This window comes from Nannospalax galili, unplaced genomic scaffold, assembly GCF_000622305.1.
Source record: "Nannospalax galili isolate Female #2095 unplaced genomic scaffold, S.galili_v1.0 scaffold188, whole genome shotgun sequence".
NCBI classification, from domain to species: domain Eukaryota; kingdom Metazoa; phylum Chordata; class Mammalia; order Rodentia; family Spalacidae; genus Nannospalax; species Nannospalax galili.
In genome coordinates this window covers 2415888-2435308 of record NW_008360325.1, presented here as the reverse complement: position 1 = coordinate 2435308, position 19421 = coordinate 2415888, and the positions used below count along the sequence as shown (strand labels likewise).

General features: G+C 39.4%; 1 pseudogene; it reads left to right on the top strand.

Annotated features, from left to right (window-relative positions):
* The first annotated feature begins 13870 nt into the window (after positions 1-13870).
* LOC103727681 lies at positions 13871-14364 on the top strand (annotated as a pseudogene).
* The last annotated feature ends 5057 nt before the right edge of the window (positions 14365-19421 follow it).

The following is a 19421-nucleotide window of genomic DNA, read 5'->3' as shown; positions in this document are numbered from 1 at the left end:
TGTCTGTTTTCAATGTTCCTTTGTCTCTGACATGACCCACAGTGAGACTGTCAGAGTTTTGCCTGCTGCTTTCCTCATGGCCTCTTGGGTAGTGAAACTGACATTTGGATTTCTATTTGGGTGGGAGGGCTGGGGACAGTTTTCCTTTTAGAAATGTCTGTTGAAATTTTCCCTTTTAGTTTCCTACCTCTGTTTCCCAAACCTTAAAACTAAGTGCGTTGTAAAATATTGCCAAAATGGAAAGTGTTTTGTAATACTACAATAAAAGTTGCTTGTTTTTTGTGGAAAAAAAATTTATTGTTTGAGAATTTCATATACGTATATAATGTGTTTTGATCAAATCCACCCTGCCCTGCCCTCCATCTCTCCCTGTATCTCATCCACCACTTTCCCTCCCAAGTTCGTGTATTCTTTCTGAGACCCACTGAGTCCATTTAGTGCTGCTGATGTGTACATAGGATCATCCTATGGCGCATGGAGAGCCTATCATTGGCTGGATTCCTGAAACCAAATAACTTCCCCTTGCCAGCAGCCATCAACTGTCAACAGTTCCTCAGCTAGGATAGGGCTTCATGAGCTCCTCCCCCATCCATGCTGGGATTTTGCCTACTTGATCTTGTCATAGCTGTTGTGAGTTCATGTTGCAAGAGCACTGTCATGTTGGAAACTGCCCCTGGCTCTCACATTCTCCTCAACCCTTCTGTGATGATCCCTGAGCCTTGGGAGTTGGAGACGTGGTAGAGAGGTACCATTTAGAGTTAAGCACTCCACAATCTCTCATTCTCTGCATGTTGACCAGTTGTGAGTCTCTGTACTAATCATTATATATACAATGAGATTTTATTCCACTGAAAAGAAAAATGAAATTATGAAATTTCCAGGTAAATGCATGGAGCTGGAAATAATCATTGAGTGAGGTAACCCAGACTCAGGAAGACAAGCACTGCCTAGGCTCTCTCATACACAGATCCTAGTTTTGAATATTTAGATATGTGTGTTTAAATTGTAGTACCCATAAAAGGCAGTAAATTAGTAAGGGGCCATAGTAGAGGGGAATAGTTTAACACAGCTTGGTCTGGGGATCTGCTATCTCTTCCTTCTGAGGCTGAGGTTACAGGTGTGTCACCCTGCTCACCTGGCATATATGTGGTGCTGGAGATGTGAACTCTGGTCTTCATACTTGGAACAACTGTTTAACCACTGAGTCATCTCCCCAATCCTACGGTTTGGTTATTATACAACAGTTAAGATCTTAAAGTCATGTATCGTGGTCATAGCCTGTGGTGTGTTGAGGAGATAATGGATCCTTAAACAAGGGCCTAGAGAAGGAAGTGAGGTCATTGGGAGTATGCCCTTGAAGGAGATACTGGGGCTCAGGCCTCTCCTTTCCCTCTCTGTGCTTTCTGGTCACCAAGAAGTAGACAGCTTTGTTATCCCAGGTGCTCACATCATGATGTTCTGCCTCATGACAGGGCTAAAGGCAACATGGCCAAGCTACCAGAGATTGAAACTTCTGAAACAGTAAACAAGAATAAACTTTTCCTTCTTTAAGTTGATTTTTCTCAGGCATTTTGTCATAGCTATGGAAAGCTGACCGTTTTAGTAAATTACAGTGATCTTCAAATGTCAAAACTACATGTACTCCAGAGATAAATCCCTGTGACTATTTTAATAATAAATTCTACTTGTTAATAATTTGTTTGGAATTTTATGTGTATATTTTTAGGAAAATGTTTTTTGATACACAGTCTCCCAGTATCTCCAGCTGGCCTGGAATTCACTACATAGACCAGGCTGAACTTGATCTCACAGAGATATGCCTGCATCTGGGATTAAAGGTGTGTGCCACCATGCCAAGCTCAGGAAATATTTGTAAAGAGTTTGTATAAACCTGGTATTCTTTTTTTCTTTCGAGGTTTGATATAACTCATCACTGGAAACATATGTCTTGGAGTTTTGATAATAAATTCAATTTCTCCCTAGAACTACTCAAATTTTCTATTTCATCTTGTATAAGTTTTAGTTTTCGTGGAATTTCCCCATTCTGTGTAAATTCCTGAATGTGTTGACAGGAATTTGACTGTAGGATCTGTAGTGATGTGTCTTTTACCTTCTGTTTTGGAAATCTGGCTCTTTTCACTATCAGTTTAGTTACAGTTTTGTCAAATTTTGTTCCTTTTAAAGAGCCGACTTTTGACTTTGTTAATTTTCTCTGTTTTCTTTTTATTTATATAGGTACTAAAGTTTAAAAAATCCTCTTTAAATGTTGTTTACAGCTGTACCTCATAGATTAGGTAGCTTTTGTCAGTGGTAGGGATTGAACCCAGGACCTTGTGCATGGTAGGGCACTTCATCCCCCCTGTAACTGGTCAGCCTACCCAGCAGCATACCCTTAAAGAAAGCTGACTGTCCCTCTCCCAGAAGCCATCAGTTGCCAATAGTTCCTCAGCTAGAGCAGGGCTTCTTCCCCGACCACCCCATGCTGGAAATCTGTCTGGCTTGAGCTTTCATAGGTCGGGTTCACGCTGTCACGGTCATTGTGAATTCATGAGTAACTGCCCTGCTGACTGGAAAACACTGCCTTCTCATAGTCACCCACTACCTCTGGTTCTTACAACCTTTCTACTCCCCTCTTCTGCCTTGGGAGACAAAGAGTTGATATAGGTGTCCCATTCAGGGCTAAGCACTCTGCAATCTCCTATTCTCTGTACGTTGAGCAGTTGTGGGTCTCTGTGTTAATCACCATCTGCTACAAGAAGTTTCTCTGACGAGAGCTGAGAGATGCAGTGATCTATGAGTCTAACAATAAGTCATTAGGAACTGGTTTAGTACCATGTCCATTTAGCAGAATAATAGCAGTTGCTTCTCCCTTACGACCCATGACCTGTCTAGCCACAGGATCCTAGGCCTGATATCAGTGTCAGATATGGGCTCCATCTTGTGAAGTGGACCTTAAATCCAACCAGAAAGCAATTGGTTACTCGCTTAACATTCATGCCACTATGGCTCCAGTGGGCATATCTTGCCAGGTCAGTTGTTATTGTAGCTCTCAGGGGTCACAGCTGGATAAGACTGATAATTACTTTTCTGTCTGGTAGCTTGCATAGCACCTTCCAGCACTATGGAAGCTAGCCAGTACAGATGAAGCTTTGGAGTCCGTAGCAGATTGATTTCTCCTTGTTTGTTCTACCACTTACATATGTAGTGTCTTCGGCAATACGGTCTTACCATCACGTTCTGGCAAGTAACCAAGAGCAGGGCCAATAGCCAGAATTGTTTTAGGGTCTATGGACCCTGGTCTATAGCTTCAAATGAGGAAGTCCATTCCTGGCATTTGGACTCTTTATTTACTAGCCTATGGTGTTCAGTAGTGACAAGGTCCCCCTGTTATAGGTTGACTCCATTTAAACTCCTTTTATATTGTATATGTGTATAATTTAAGAAACTTCTGTAGTGGTAGGTTTCCGTATGACTTTTTCTAAAGATCTTTGGTGTTGGTCATCCCTCCCCATGACCCCTCCTCCTCCCTGCTCTCCCCTCCCTGTGTCACTTAACCCTTCCTACTACTTATTATTCCCCTCCCCTTTATATCACTGCATTCTACCTCCATTACCAGGAAGCCTCCCTCCCATGGCCCCGTGCTAATTTCCTGACATCTATGGATTTTCCAGTTGAAACATGTGTATCTAAAGTTTCAAAGCTAGCATCCACTTATGAGACAGAACATGAAACATCTGTCATTCTGGGTTACGTCACTCAGGATGATTTTTCCAGTTACATCCATTTACCTGTGACGTTCATAATTTTGTTTTTCTTAAAAGCTGAATAATAATCCCTTGTGTAAATGAACCATAATTTCATTATCCACCTACCAGTCAATGACATCTAGGTTCTTTCCATTGGCTATTATGAATAGAACAGCAACGAATATTGATGAATAAGTACCTCTATACTACTTATAAGCGTTCCTTTGAACATATGCACAAAAATAGTATGGCTGAATCATTTAGTAGACCTATTTTTATCTTTTAAAAACTCTTATACGTATGAGCATTTTGCCTGCATCTATATAAGTGCACCACATGTTTACAATGCCTGCAGAGGCCAGAAGAGGCCATCAGATTTCCTGGGACTGGAGTTACACCTGGTTATTGCTGCCATGTGTGTTCTGGGACCTGAACTCGGATCCTTTTAGCCATTCTGACTCGGGTAAGATGAAATCTCAAAGTATTTTTAATTTGCATTGCATCTCCCTGATGGCTAAAGATGTTAAACAATTGAAGAAACATTTCTTAGCCATTCGCATTTCATCTTTTGAGAACTTACTGCTTAGTTCCTTGCCCCAATTTTTAACCGGGTTTTTTTTTTTTTCAGTTCTTTGTATATTCTAGGTATTAACCTGTAAGAGGTATAGCTGATAAAGACTTTTTTCCCCACTCTGAAGGATGCTTCTTCACTCAAATGATGGTGTCCATTGCTGTACAGAAACTGTTTAGTTAAGTGAGTTCCCATTTGTCAGTTCTTGGGTTTAATGCCTGAGCTGTCAGAGTCCTGTTCAAAAAGTTCTGTCCTGTGCCTTTAAGTTTCAGTTTATTCTCTACATCTTTACACTGCGTTTCTTCTCCACCAAATTCAGGATATCAAGTTTTATGTTGAGATCCTTGATCCATTTGGAGTTGAGTTTTATGTGGACTAGAGAGATGGCTCAGTAAAGAGGAGCACTTGCTCTTACAGAGGACCCAGGTTTGGTTCCCAGTACCCATAGGGCAGCTAACAGTCCTCTATAACTCCAGTTCTAGGAGATCCAACTTTCTTTTCTGGCCTCTGCAAGCACCAGACGGGAAACCACTTGTACACATAAAAATAAAAAATAAGTATTTTTAATGAAGCTGAGTTTGGTGCAGGGAAAGATAGGGATCTAATTTCACTATTCTATGTGTAACTATCCAGTTTGACCACCACTATTTGTTGAACATACTGGCTTACACTGGATGTGGTGGCATAAGCCTTTAATTCTAGTACTCAGGAGGCAGAGGCAGGAAGATCTCTATAAGAATGAGACCAGCCTGGTCTACATAGCCAGCTCCAGGCCAGCTGGGAATGCAGGGAGATTCTGTCTCAAAAATATTGGTGCACTTTTGGCTTCTTTGTCAAAAATCCAGTGACTGTAAGTGCCTGGACTTAAATCTGCGTCCTCAATTCTATCACACTTTTTTTTTTTTTTTTTTTTTTTTTTTTTTTTTTTTTTTTTTTTTTTTTGGTTTTTTGGAGATTTTTTTCTTTTTTAATGAATAATTTATTGAGAATTTCATACATGCATACAAGGTGTTTTGATCAGATCCATGCCCACTCCCTCCCTTCCAACTCCTCCCATATCTCCCCATCACTTTTTTTCTGATAAGTTCATATACTCTTTCTTCTTTATTTTTTTATGGGACTTTTGGCTACTCTAACATTCCCCCCTCTGAAGAGGTCACCCTAAAATCTTTTAAGGACTAGATAAAATCTCCCAAATACTTTTGACATTTTTGGCCTTGGAACAGAGTATGTTGCTAAGAGGCCCAAGAACATTGTGAGTTTTAGCCAAGAAACAGGCTACTTTTATTTGGGATCTTTTTTACCCTGACTGCCTAGCCAGTTCCTACCTCCTATTCTTATCACGCCATCCTCTGAAGAGGATACCCAAATTGCCAATAGGGATATGCCTGTTTTTATGCCAGTTCCATGCTGTTTTTATTGCTATAGCTCTATGGTATAATTTGAAATCAGAGATGGTGATGCCGCTAGCTCTTATTCTATTGCTCAGGATTGTTTTGGCTATCTTGGGTTTGTTTTGAGGGTGTGTGTGTGTGTGTTTCTATATGAAATTTGAGCTTATTTTTTTCAATTTCTGTCAAGAATTACATTGGGATTTTAATGGGTATTGCACTGAATCTGTAGATTCCTTTTAGCAGGATGGCCATTTTCACAGTGTTAATCCTATTGGTTCATAAGCCTGGGAGGTCTTTCCGTCTTCTAGTATCTTCTTCAATGTCTTCATTTTTTATAATACACTCAGGCTAGAGAGATGACTCAGCTGTTAAGAGCACTTCTGTTCTTGCAGAAGACCCCAGTTCAGTTCCCAGCATCCACATGGCACCTAACAACCTTGTGTAACTCCAGTTCCAGGAGATCCAATGCCCTCTTCTGGCCTTCATAGACACTGCATGTATGTGGTGCAGTAACATACATGCAGGCAAAGCACTCATACACGTAAAATACAAATAAATTTTATTTCGCAGGCTTTTCATTTTCTTGGTTAGATTTATTCCAAGGTATTTTACGGTTTTTGAGTGCTATCATGAAAGGGTTTCTTTTTCAACACCTTTGTTGGTGGTATATAGGAAGGCCACTGATTTTTGTGTTTATTTTGTGTTCTGCTACTTTGCTGAATGCATTTATCAGTTCTCTAGAGTTCTGGTGGTGTCTTTAGGGACTTTGTGTTCTGGTGGTGTCTTTAGGGACTTTGTGTATAGAATCTTATAATGCACAAATAGGAATATTTTGATTTCTTCCATTTAAATTTGTATTCTCTTTTTTCTCCTTCACTTGATTTTGCTCTAGCTAAAACTTCAAGGACTATATTGAACAGGAATGGGGAGAGTGGACATCCTTGCTTCGTTCATGATTTTAGTGGGAATGCTTTAAGTTTTTCTTGGGTTAGTATGATGTATGCTGTAGGCTTGCTGTATAATGTTTTTATTATGCTGAGACATATCCCCTATATCTCTAGATTCTCCATGATTCTTATCATGAAGGGATGATGGATGTTGTCAAAGCCTTTCCTGCATCTAACAAGATGACTGTGTGTTTTCCATCATTGAGTCTGTTTCTGTGGTGGATTACATTTATTGATTTACATACATTAAACCATCCCTGCACCTCTAAGATGAAACCAACTTGATCATTGCAGATAAACTTTTTGATGTGTTCTTGCATTCACTTTGGGAGTGTTTCATGAAGAAATTTTGAATATCTGTTCATCAGAGAGATTGGCCTGTGATTGTCTCTTCTTGTCAGACCTTTACATGGTTTGGGTATCAGGGTAATACTGATCTGATAAAAAAAATTCAAAGTGTCCCTTCCTTTTCTATTTTATGGAATAATTTTAAGAGTGTTGTTAGTTCTTTGAAAGGTTGGTAGATTCTGCACCATGTCTATCAGGTCCTGAGATTTTTGTTTTTTTAAGGTGAGAGATTTTTTTTAATTACTGCTTCTCTCTCATTGGTTGTCATTGGTCTATTCAAATTGTTGGCCTCATTTTTTTTTATTTTGGGTATTTCATATATATATATATATATATATATATATATATATTCATAAATTTTTTTTCCGGTTTAATGAAATATTTTGAAGTATGTTCTTATGGTTCTTTGAATTTCCTCAATATCTGTTGTAATGTGCCCCTTTTCATCTCTGATTTTAATAATTTGGGTCCTCTCTTTTTAAGTTGTTAATTTGGCTAATGGTTTATCAGTTCTGTTAATCTTTCCAAAGAGCCACCTATTCTTTTCATTGATTCTACTTTTGATTCTGTTTCTATTGTTGATACCCAGCTTACTCCTTTGTGATCAGTTAAGATACTGGATGTTATTTAAGTTTCTTACATTTTTTTAAATATTTTTTTTCATTTTTCGTGTATGAGTGTATTGTATTGTCTGCATGTGTGTAAGTGCTTCCATGTCACACAATGCCCATGGAGGTCAGAAAAGTGTCAGATTCCTGGAACTGGAGTTACAGATGGTTGTTAGGCGCCATGTGGGTGCTAGGAATCAAACCCAGGTTCTCCACAAGAGCAATCAGTGCTCTTAACCCCTGAGCCATCTCTCCAGCCCCATCAGTTTCTTACATTTTTGAGATTTGTTTTGTGTCCTAATATGTGGTGGACTTCAAAGATTACTGAGAAGAAAGTATATTCCTTTTTGTTTGGGTGGAATGTTCTGTAAATGTCTGTTAGCTTCATTTGATTTATGATGTGATTTAACTCTGGGGTTTCTCTGTTTAGTTTTTGCCTAGAGGATCTGTTTATTGGTGAGAGTTGGGTATTGAAGTCACCTATATCACAGTATTGGAGTCATTCTGTGATTTTTAGATCTAATATTGTTTCCTTTATGACACTGGATGCCTCTGTGTTTGCTGTATATGTGTTAAGGATTATAGTATCCTCTTGCTGGATTTTCCCTTTAATGGATATGAAATGCCTGTGTTTCCTCTTCTAATTTGTTTTAGTTTGAAGTCTATTTTGTTGCATATTAGAATAGCTATACTTGCTTGTCTCTTGGTTCCATTTGCTTGGAACTCTGTTTTCCATTCTTCTACTCTAGGGTGGTGTCAATTGTTGATGGTGAGGTGTGTTTCTCGGAGGCACCAAAAAGATGGATCTTATTTTCTTTTTTTAAATATTTTTTAATTTATTATTTTTATTTTATGTATATGCATGTACTGCCTGTGTGCAGGTAAGTGTACCCTTATGCAATGCCCATGGAGGACAGAAGAGGGTGTCGGATCCCCTGGAACTGGAGTTACGGACAGCTGTTAGCTGCCATGTGGGTGCTGGAGTTTGAACCTGGGTCTTCTGCAAGAACAACCAGTGTTCTTAACCACTGAGTCATCTCTCCAGCCCTGGAATTGTTTATTCTTTGTGCCTCCTTGGGTGTGTTTGGTCTTCTCTTCAGAGTGAAGTATTCCTTCTAGTATTGTGATGGTTTGAATGAACGTCCCAAGTATTTGAACACTTTGTCCCCAGTTGGTGGCGCTGTTTGTGGATATTTAGGAGGTGCAGCCTTGCTGGAGAAAGTATGTCATTGGGGGTGGGCTTTGAGAGTTTATCAGCCTTTACTGCCACTTCCATTTTCTCTCTGTGTTTCCTGTGCCTGCTTAAAGATGTGAGTGCTTTGCTTTCGGCTCTAGCGGACTCTGCCACCATGCCTCCCTGCCATGATGGACTCTTGCTCCTCTGGAACCATAAGCCAAATAAACTCTTCTTTCTGTAAGTTGCCTTGGTCATGGTGTTTTATCCCAGAAACAGACAAATAACTAATACAGAAGTTGGTTACAGAGAGTGGGTTGTCGCTGTAATAACATGACCATGATTTTTGAAGAAATGTGAAAGATTTTAGAAGTTTGGACTAGAAAAGCAGTAGAATACTATGAGCAAGGCTTAATTGACCATTCTAGTAGAGGCCCAGCTCATGATGTTCCAGAGGGAGATGGAGACAACTTAAACAGCAACTGGGATATTTTAACAAGGAATCTGGCTGACATCTGCCCAAGCCCTAAGAAGTTAGCTGGTGCTAAATTTTAAAGTAATGGACTAATTTCTTTTATGGAGAAAATTTCAAGACACCCTAACATTAAGTCAGTGGTGTGGCTATTAACGGTGACTATTATACAGATCTACAATGAAGAAAAGCAATTGGGGCAGAAAGAAACATAAAATGTATAATCTGGAGAGAAAACAAGAGTTCTGTGAAGATTTGTATCGCTGGAGCCAAGGCATGTGTGGAAGGAAAGGCTCTCTTTGATTAAAGACATTAAGGAAAGGGCTCCAGGTTTGCATTTGACAACGGAAAAAGTACCCTCTGCTTCCTGTGTCTTTTTGAAGATGTGTGTGCTCATCTTTCTGCTCTAGCAACCTCTGCCACTATGCCTCCCTGCCGTGATGGACCCTTATCCCTCTGGAACCATAAGCCAAATAAACACTCTTATAAATTGCCTTGGTCATGGTGTTCTACCACAACAGAAAAGTAACTAGTACTAGTACCTTCTGTAGAGCTGACTTAGTGGACACAATTTCCTTAAATCTATTTTTACCATGGAAAGTTTTCCTTCTCTTTCTACTATGACTGATAGTTTTGTTGGCTATAAAGCCTGGGTTGGTATCTGTGATCTTTAAGAATTTGTAGAACATCAGTCACAGTGGGAGTGAGCACGGGGAGGATGTCATCCCAACCTCAGGTAGGAGTGACTGGAGTAGAAGCTGGGTTAGAGATCTCTAACTAGGTTTGAGGTCTCAGGACTTCTCACAGTCTGGTGAGTGGAGTGGTTAGTGAGGAGAAGGGCTCTGGGTGTTGCTATCTGACAGAGGAAGGTTTCTGGGGGTGCCTATCACGGGTTAAGGATAACAGGGAGTCACCCACTTGGTCCTCGTGATGTCACAGAACTGACATTGGGACTTTGGAGTGTTATCAGGGAGGCAGAGTCTTCCTATCTGGGACTCTAAGCCACATGCAGTGACTGGAGAGTCCCTGAAAGGCAGCTAGCCAGAGTTTGGTATATCCTAATGGAGGGAGGGTGTCATGAGGAGGTGGATATCCCTGCCAGGAGACAGAGTTTGGGGTGATGTCAACGGGCAAGGACGCCTTACCTGGGTCCCTCTTTAATTGAATACAATCACTTTTGTCAACACAATTTTTTGTTTTTTTTAATTTTATGTGTATGAATGTATTGCCTGAATGTATGTAAGTGCACCCGTGTCAGTCAATGCCCACAGAGGTCAGAAGAGGGCTTCAGATCCCCTGGAACTGGAGTTTTGGATGGTTGTTAGGTGTTGGGAACAGAAACCAGGTCCTCTGAGCCATCTCTCCAGACCAGTCAACACTTACTATCCTGTATTACTGGAATGCTAATCAGAAAATCCTTGACTACACTAATATCTTGACATGATTTCTCTATGTTTTCCTCTAGCAATTTCAACATTTCAAATATTATATATGAAGGTCATCGATCCACTCTGAATTGATTTTGGTACAGGGTAAGAGATAGGATCTAGTTTCATTCTTCTACATGGTGATATCCAGTTTCCCCAGCACCATTTGTTAAAGAAGCTTTTTTCTTCAATGTATGTTTTTTTTTCACATTTGTCAAAGAACAGGTGGCTGTGGCTGTGTGGATTTGTTTCTGTGTCTTTGTTATAGTACATTGGTCTATGTATGTAATTTTGAGCCAGTACGTAATGTTTTTGTTACAATAGCTCTGAGGTATAGTTGGAAGACAGATACTGTGGTACTTCCAACACTGTTCTTTCTGCTTAGTATTGCTTTGGCTACTTGGGGGTCTTTGTGCCTCTCTATGGAGTTTAGCCTTTTTTTCCTAGGTCTGTGAAGGATTTCATTAAAGTTTTGATGAACATTGCACTGAATCTGCAGATAGCTTTTGATCATATCACCGTCTTGGGGTATGGAGATTTAGCTCCATGTTAGAGCGCTTGCCTAGTATGTATAAGGCCCTGGGTTTGGTCCCCAAGACTGAGAAAAGAAACATAAAATAATATTCAGCCGTGAACAAAAGTTCCTGAAAAGAACCTCACTTTCCACTGATTCTTCCACAAGGCTAATTGATTAGAACAATGATGTGTAGATATTAAAATATTTTAAGTGTAGAGTCAAATTGTCTTGAGGCACCTTTAGCCCCTTCATAGCCGCCCTCCTCTGTTTGTGATCTAACATCTTTGTAACCATTAGGTAAATCCTTTGGAACAGACCCCTAATTTCCAACCAACTAAAAATCTAAAACCATTGTCAGATAGCGTGTCAGGCCTATACCAGTTTTTCCCCAATTTGCTATAACACACTTACCTAATGTTTATAGCAATGTATTTGAAAAGTGCCTGATTTGTGACTCTTTGTTCTGTTACTATAAAACCTTCCAAACTGTTACAATATTGGAATATGGGATTTGTGGTAACCTGAATCTGTGTTCCTGGGCCATGATCACTATTTGTCTCCAGAATAAACTATCTCTTATAGCCCCTTTGAGGCGAGAGTTGTGCTTTTGCATTGGACAGTTATGGGACCCAAATGTGGTATCAGAGGATGATCCATTTTCCACTGAAGGAGTGACTATATGGGAGGGAAAACGGACCAGCAAAATGGACCTCTCGTGTCCAAACTCTCCAGCATCAACTCGTCATGTGGATTTTAGTACATTCTTTCTGGGAGCTGATCAGTCCTCCCTTGATTTGGTCATGGTCCCCTAACTGTTCATTCTGAGCTGGTTGTTTGTGATTCTATTTGATGAATATCTTTGTGTTTTGGTTTACTCTTGAAGCATTTGGTTTATGGTATCTATTTTGCTTGTTTTCTTTGAAAGCATTTTGGTTTCCCACAGTTTGTTTTTTGTTTGCTTTCAGACTTTGAAGGCACTTGGGTTTGTTAAACCTGCTTGCAATCTCCCTCCATCCCTCTGGATGCCCTAATCACACATGCTTTAAGGCAGGGGGAAATGTTTGGAGAAAAATAAATAGATATTTGACACTCCAGCTAGTTTTATGTTTAGAGTTTTTATTCAACTTGCAAGTATTAAAAATGGGAAAATCTAAAGATAAGTTGACTTTATGTTTCCCCCAGTGGGGAATATTTATTACTTCTAAATTGGTTTATTTTGCTTAACTAAAAGTCATAGGCAATAAAATTTTAAAAATCACAAATGGGCAGCCTGATTTAATTGGGGTTTAAAATCATATAAAAAAGAAATTATAAAATTGGTAACATAAAAACTAATAAGACTTCTAAAAACTACATGTGAATTAAAATGAGCTATTAAAAATTAATAAGAAATTTGTTTTTAAAAAAGGTTTCAGCTAGTAATAATCAGATACATACAGATTAGAGATGCATGTGCCAACATCTCAGTGTTAGTAGCAAAAACAATGAGCCTTTCTGCAAGGAACAATATATTCTAAAATGAAATGGAGATCTTTTTTAAGGTTAAAAACTCATTCAATTTTATGTCTTACAGGGCTTATACTGAGTTCAATATTGTATAACTGTATTAATTCAACTGTGAACCTAGAAACTTACAGCCACTTGTGAGATGTACTCTTGCTCTGGAGTGTTACTGAACATGTTAAAGCTGTAATGAAATGCTTCTTCTAATGATGTAGTTATTAAATTTTTTTTAATTTACTTCATGTTAAATAGTAGAGGTGATAAACATTATCAGTGAAATCTACCTGATGACTTTACACCCACACTCAGGTACTAAGGATCCGAGTGTAACCAACTGTGACTAGTTATAATCAGATACATAGAGATTAAAGACACATGTGGAAATATGTTAGTAGCATTAAAAATGTAGGAAACAGCATATCTTGAAATGGAGATCTTCTTTAAAGGGTAAAAACTCATTTAATTTTATGTCTTACAGGGTTTATACTGAGTTCAATATTGTATGAATGTATTAATTCAACTGTGAACCTAAAAATTTACAGCCACCTTTGAAAGAGATGTATCCTTGCTCTGGAGTGCGTAATGAAATGCTTCTTTAAAAAAAAAAAAAGATTTCAGAAGCCAGGTACAGTGGTGTGTACCCTAAAGCAGGCAGATCTCTGTAAGACAGAGGCCAGTCTGGTCTACATAGCAAGTTCTAGACCAGTTGAGGCTACAGGGAGACGCTCTCAAAAAACAAAAAAAAAATTTTTTTAAAGGTTTTCGAGGTTATGTCAGAACTAAAACTATGAAATTCTGAGAACAACCCTCATCCCTTTCTTACCTCTTCACTCTTTATCTCCTAAAAGAGCAAAAATATATTTTACAGAAGATTATGACTTGTTTTAAAGTAAAAGCCTAGAGATGCTGGGTGTGGTAGTACACACCTTTAATCTCACCAGAGGCAGAGGTTGGTGACTCTCTGTGAGTTGAAGCCCAGCCTGGTCTACATAGTGAGTTCCAGGCCAGCTGGGGCTACCTAAGCTAGAGAGAAAAGAGATTCCATGCTATATTAAAAATTCCCATTTGTGGGGCTGGAGAGACGTCTCAGCAGTTTCAGCTTGGAGGAGGCTTAGGTGCAACTTTCTTCGGTAGTCCCGAATTCGGGTTCATCCACCTCCACCATGCCGCCCAAGTTCGACACCAATGGGATCAAAGTCGGCTACCTGAGGTGCACTGAAGGCGAGGTCGGTCCCACTTCTGCCTTGGCCCCCAAGATCGGGCCCCTGGGTCTGTCTCCAAAATAAAAGTTGGTGATGACATTATTGCCAAGGCAACAGGTGATTGGAAAGGTCTGAGCATTACAGTGAAGCTGACTATTCAGATCAAACAGGCCCAGACTGAGGTTGTACCCTCTGCCTCTGCCCTGGTCATCAAAGCCCTCAAGAAGCAGCCAAGAGACAGAGAGAAGCAGAAAAACAAGAATCACAGTGGAAATATCAGTTTTGATGAGATTGTCCACATTGGGGACAGATGAGGCACCAGTCCTTAGCCAGAGAACTTTCTGGAATTATTAAAGAGCTCCTGGGGACTGCACTATCTGTGGGCTGCAATATGCCACCCTCATGACATCATAGATGACATCAGCAGTGGTGCAGTGGAATGCCCAGATAGTTAAGCAAGAGAAACTATTTCAATAAAAGATCTGGAAAAAAAAAAAAAAAGAGCACTGGCTGCTCTTGCAGAGGACCCCGATTTGGTTCCCTGCACCCACATGGCAGATAACAACCATCATTAACTCCAGTTCCAGGGGATCCAATGCCCTCTTCAGATCTCCATGGGCATTGCATGACACAGGTGCACTTACATACATAAAGGCAATACACTCATATACATATACATAAAATAAAAATAATAACTATATTTTTTAAATTCCCATTTGCAGAGGCTTACATTCCCTTGGGAAGCCTATACCCACTCTTGGTCAGCTCTTTTTCGCTTAAGCTTACATTAAAATATCCTTATTCTGCAAGCTAGTCCTAAAATTTCTTTCAGTGTTGAGGCCATGAATCTGGGTTTGGCCTGGGTCAAGGTCCCTAAAGCTTGGGGGAACCTCTTGGGTTGTTAAGGACAACCATGTGGAGCTATATCTGTGTCCTCTCACTGCTAACACTTCTGGAGGCTCCTGCGGAGATCCATCTTGAGACACTGTTGTCACTGTCTGTGGCTTGGCTGGTCTACCCTGCTAGGCACGGCATGTTACTTTGGGTTCCTCTGTTTCGGCTATTCTGGTCAGAGACCCACTTAATGTTTCTTAAGTGCCACTAGCACCAAAAATAAAAATTGCCTAGACTCCTTCATACTCTGTCCCTGAGTCAGAGCAGTCCTCGGCTTTCCCGGGGGACCTCCTAAGAGCTGATCCTCCAGTTGTCCAAAGCCTGAGACGCACTAAGAGAACTGTCTCCCTGAAGCACCAACCTAAAGTCACAGATGCACTTTCTGCCCCTTTCCTTTCTCACCTGTAACCTCTGCTTTCTGAAAAGCTAATCGCCAGGACAAGGAGAACTCTGCCGCCTTCCTTCCCCCATGTTGTTCTGAGGAAGATGATGATCTCTTTAAGTTTTAATGTCAAAGTAGATCAATTGAGACTCCATGTGTTCACCCTTTATTAAAGGTTATTTAAAACAGCTGTTGTGTGTATCCATATCTTTAAATTTTACACTGGACAAAATCATTTCTGATCCAAGAGCCTTCAGGGATGCCCAGAGGGAAAAGTAACCACCGGAGCTGTGGTGATGACCAAATGCTGGGCAAATGGCTACGTGATGCTGGCCTGTGTTGCCTAATCTAAGAGACCAAGCAGCATCGCCAGCTCTAGGAAGAGAATGATTTCCTAGCTTGATATTGGGCAGTAGACGAGGCCTAGACAAGAATCTATATTTCCTTTGTCCCTTTCCTTCCCGTTTTCCTTTAACTACAAAAGCAATCTTGAGAAATATAATTTAGTCTCATTGTAAACGAATAAAAGCTTCAGCCTAAAGCAGCCTTAAGAAAGACTTTTTCATCAGTAAAATCACCTTCTCTCTGCTGTTCACCTCTTAACAAGGAGGAAAGATAATGCCCCAAGTCTACATGACAAACTCCATCATTTAATCTTTTGTAGCCTGGTCTACATAGCAAGTGCCAGGTCAACTGGAGCTACAGGGAGACCGTCTCAAAAAGACAAAAAAAAAAAAGAAAAGAAAAGAGAGAGGAGAGAAAGAGAGAGAAGAAAGGAAAGAGAGAGAGAAAGAAGAAAGAAAGAAAGAAAGAAAGAAAGAAAGAAAGAAAGAAAGAAAAATAGAGAGAAAGAAAAATGTGTCCCCTGTTATCTTAGGTTAGCCATGACTTTTATCAAGAATGGCTATTGGATTTTGTCAAAGGTGTTTTCTGCATCTAATAACATGATCATGTGATTTCTGTCCTTGAGTCTGTTTATGTAGTGGATTACATTTATGGATTTGTGTATGTTGAACCCTCCTGCATCCCTGGGGTGAAGCCATGGCAGAAAATCTTTTTGACGTGTTCTTGCATTTGATTTGTTTTATTGAGAATTTTTGCTTCTAAGTTCAGCAGAGAGATGGGTCTATAGTTTTCTTTTTTGTTAGGGCTTTATCTGGATTTTGTATTAGAGTAATACTAGCTTCATAGGAATAATTTGGGAGTGTCCATTTTCTATTTTACAGACTAATTTGAGACGTATTGGTATTGATTCTTCTTTGAAGGTTTGGTAGAATTTGGTGCTATATCCATTTGGTCCTGGGCTTTTTTTAGTTGGGAGACTTTTAATTACTTAATCTGTCTCATTGGTTTAAGTCTGTTTAAATTATATCTGTCATTTTAATTTAACTTTAGTAGGTCACACATACCTAGAAATTTATCCATTTCTTTCAGATTTTCTAGTTTAGTGGAATATAGATTTTTACAGTATGTTCTTAAAGAGTTCTGAATTTTCTCAGAGCCTGTTGTAATGTTTCCCTTTTCTTCTCTGAGTTTGGTAATTTGGATCTTCTCTTTCTTTTGGTTAATTTAGCTAACAGTTTGTAAATCTTGCTAATCTCTTCAAAAAAGTAACTCTTTGTTTCATTGATGCTATTGTTTTCTTTGTTTCTAGTTCATTAATTTGGGCCTTGATTTTATTATCTCTTCCCATCTACTCTTTTTAGGTGCTGTTCTTGGTTTTCCAAGGCCCTTGGGTATATCATTAGTTTATTTATGTGAGATGGTTCTAATTTTCTGGCATAGACACTTAATGGTATAAAGTTTCCTCTTAGGACTGCCCTCATTGTGCTCCATGGGTTTTGGTACGTTGTGTTTTCATTTTCACTCAGTTTTAGGAAATTTTAAATTTTCTTCTTGATTTCTCACTTGATCCAAGTTTCACTCAGTAGTGTGTTTAGTTTCTGTGAGTTTGTGCACTGTTGACATCTATCTGTTTTATCCCTTTTTGGTCAGATAGAATTCAGGATATTTTAACTTTCCTAAATTTGTGGAGACTTGATTTGTATCCTAATATGTGGTCAATTTTGTAGAAAATTCCATGGGCTACAAAGAAGAAAGTGTATTCTTTGACGTTTGGATGGAATGTTCTGTAAATGTCTGTTAGCTCCTTTTGTTGACAGAGCCATTTAACCCCAGGGTTTCTCTATTTAGTTTTTTCTGGTTGACCTATCTGTTAGTGACAGTGGGGTACTGTGGTCACCTACTATCACTGTGTTTGAGTCAATGTGTGATTTTAAATCTGATAGTGTTTCTTTTGTGAAATTGGGTGCCCCTGTGTGTGGTGCATGTATGTTTAGTATTGTAATATCTTCCTGGTGCACTTTTCCTTTAGTGACTATGAAGTGACCTTCAGTCTCTTCTGCCTAGTTTTAGTTTGAAGTCTTTTTTTTATATTAGAATAGATAGTCCAAGTAGCCTTTCTATATACCAATAACAAGCAATTGGAGAAAGAATACAGGGAAATGTTCCCATTCACAATTGCTGCAAAAAAATTAAAATATCTTGGAATAAATCTGACCAAAGACACCAAAGATCTCTACAATAAAATTTTTAAATCATTAAAGAGATTGAGGAAGACACCAGGAGATGGAAGAGCCTCCCATGTTCATGGATTGGAAAATTCAATATTGTTAAAATGACCATCCTACCAAAAGCAATATATAGATTCAATGCAATCCCAAACAAAATCCCATGACATACTTCACAGAATTAGAAAAATGCATCCTTAAATTCATATGGAGGCACAAAAGACCCTGGATGGCCAAAGCAACCCTGAGCACAAAAAGCAATGCTGGGGGGATTACTATACCAGATCTCAAAGTATACTACAGAGCCACAGTCATAAAAACGGCATGGTACTGGCATAAAACAGACACATAGATCAATGGAACATCATTGAAGATCCAAACCCGAGTACACGTGAGAAACCAAATGACCCAATTAACAGATGGGCTGAAGATCTAAACAGAGAATTCTCAAAGGAAGACATAAAGATGGCTAAGAAACATCTCAAAAAGTGTTCAACACCATTAGTAATTAGGGAGATGCACATTAAAACCACCCTAAGGTATCACCTTACCCCACTCAGACTGGCTAGGATCAAGGGAAGAAACGATACCAAATGCTGGCGAGGATGTAGAGAAAGGGGAACGCTCATTCATTGATGGTGGAATTGCAAACTCCTGCAGCCTCTGTGGAAAACAGTGTGGAGCACTCTTAACTAAAAATGAACCTACCATATGATCCAGTTATACCACTCCTTGGCATATACCCAAAGGACTCATCCTATTGTAGAGACACTTGCACAACCATGTTTGTTGCTGCTCTTTTCACAATAGCTAAGAGATGGAAGCAACCTAAGTGCCCCTCAGCTGACAAGTGGTTAACAAAAATGTGCTATATTTACACAATGGAGTTCTACTCAGCAGTAAAGAAAGATGAAATAATGAAATTTGCAGGTAAATGGATGGATTTAGAAACTGTTATATGAACTGAAGTAACAGACTCAGGAAAACAAACGACATATGTTCTCCCTCATATGTGGCTCCTAGCACCAAATCCTTTTAAATTCCAGGTCCTTTTAATAAGATGATGCTGTAAGATGATGCTATACAGTAGTCACTTCTGCACGAAATAACTACCATCATCATGACTTTGGCTGAGCCTGATCGCTAAACATAGTCACAATGGGGCTTATTGATGGTTGTGCTCATTCATTAAAGGAGTGCCAAGCAGGGTCACTGGACCCTGACCTGAGTATCCAGCCACTCTTCCCAGCCTACTATTCCAGCCTTGGAAGACAAAAGAAAAATGAGGAAGAACTCAATAGAGGGATGATTTTGGAAGCATTTGGTATCGTTTCTTCCCTTGATCCTAGCCAGTCTGAGTGGGGTAAGGTGATACCTTAGGGTGGTTTTAATTTGCATCTCCCTAATTACTAATGGTGTTGAACACTTTTTGAGATGTTTCTTAGCCATCTTTATGTCTTCCTTTGAGAATTCTCTGTTTAGGTCTTTAGCCCATCTTTTAATTGGTCATTTGGTTTCTCGCTTGTTTTTTGAGTTCTTTATATACTCTGTTGGTTTTCTCTTCGCTTTTTTGATTCTTCTACTGTACAGAAGCTTTTTAGTTTAATGAGGTCCCACTTGTTGATTGCTGACCTTAATTCCTGAGCAACTTCTGTCTGATTTAGAA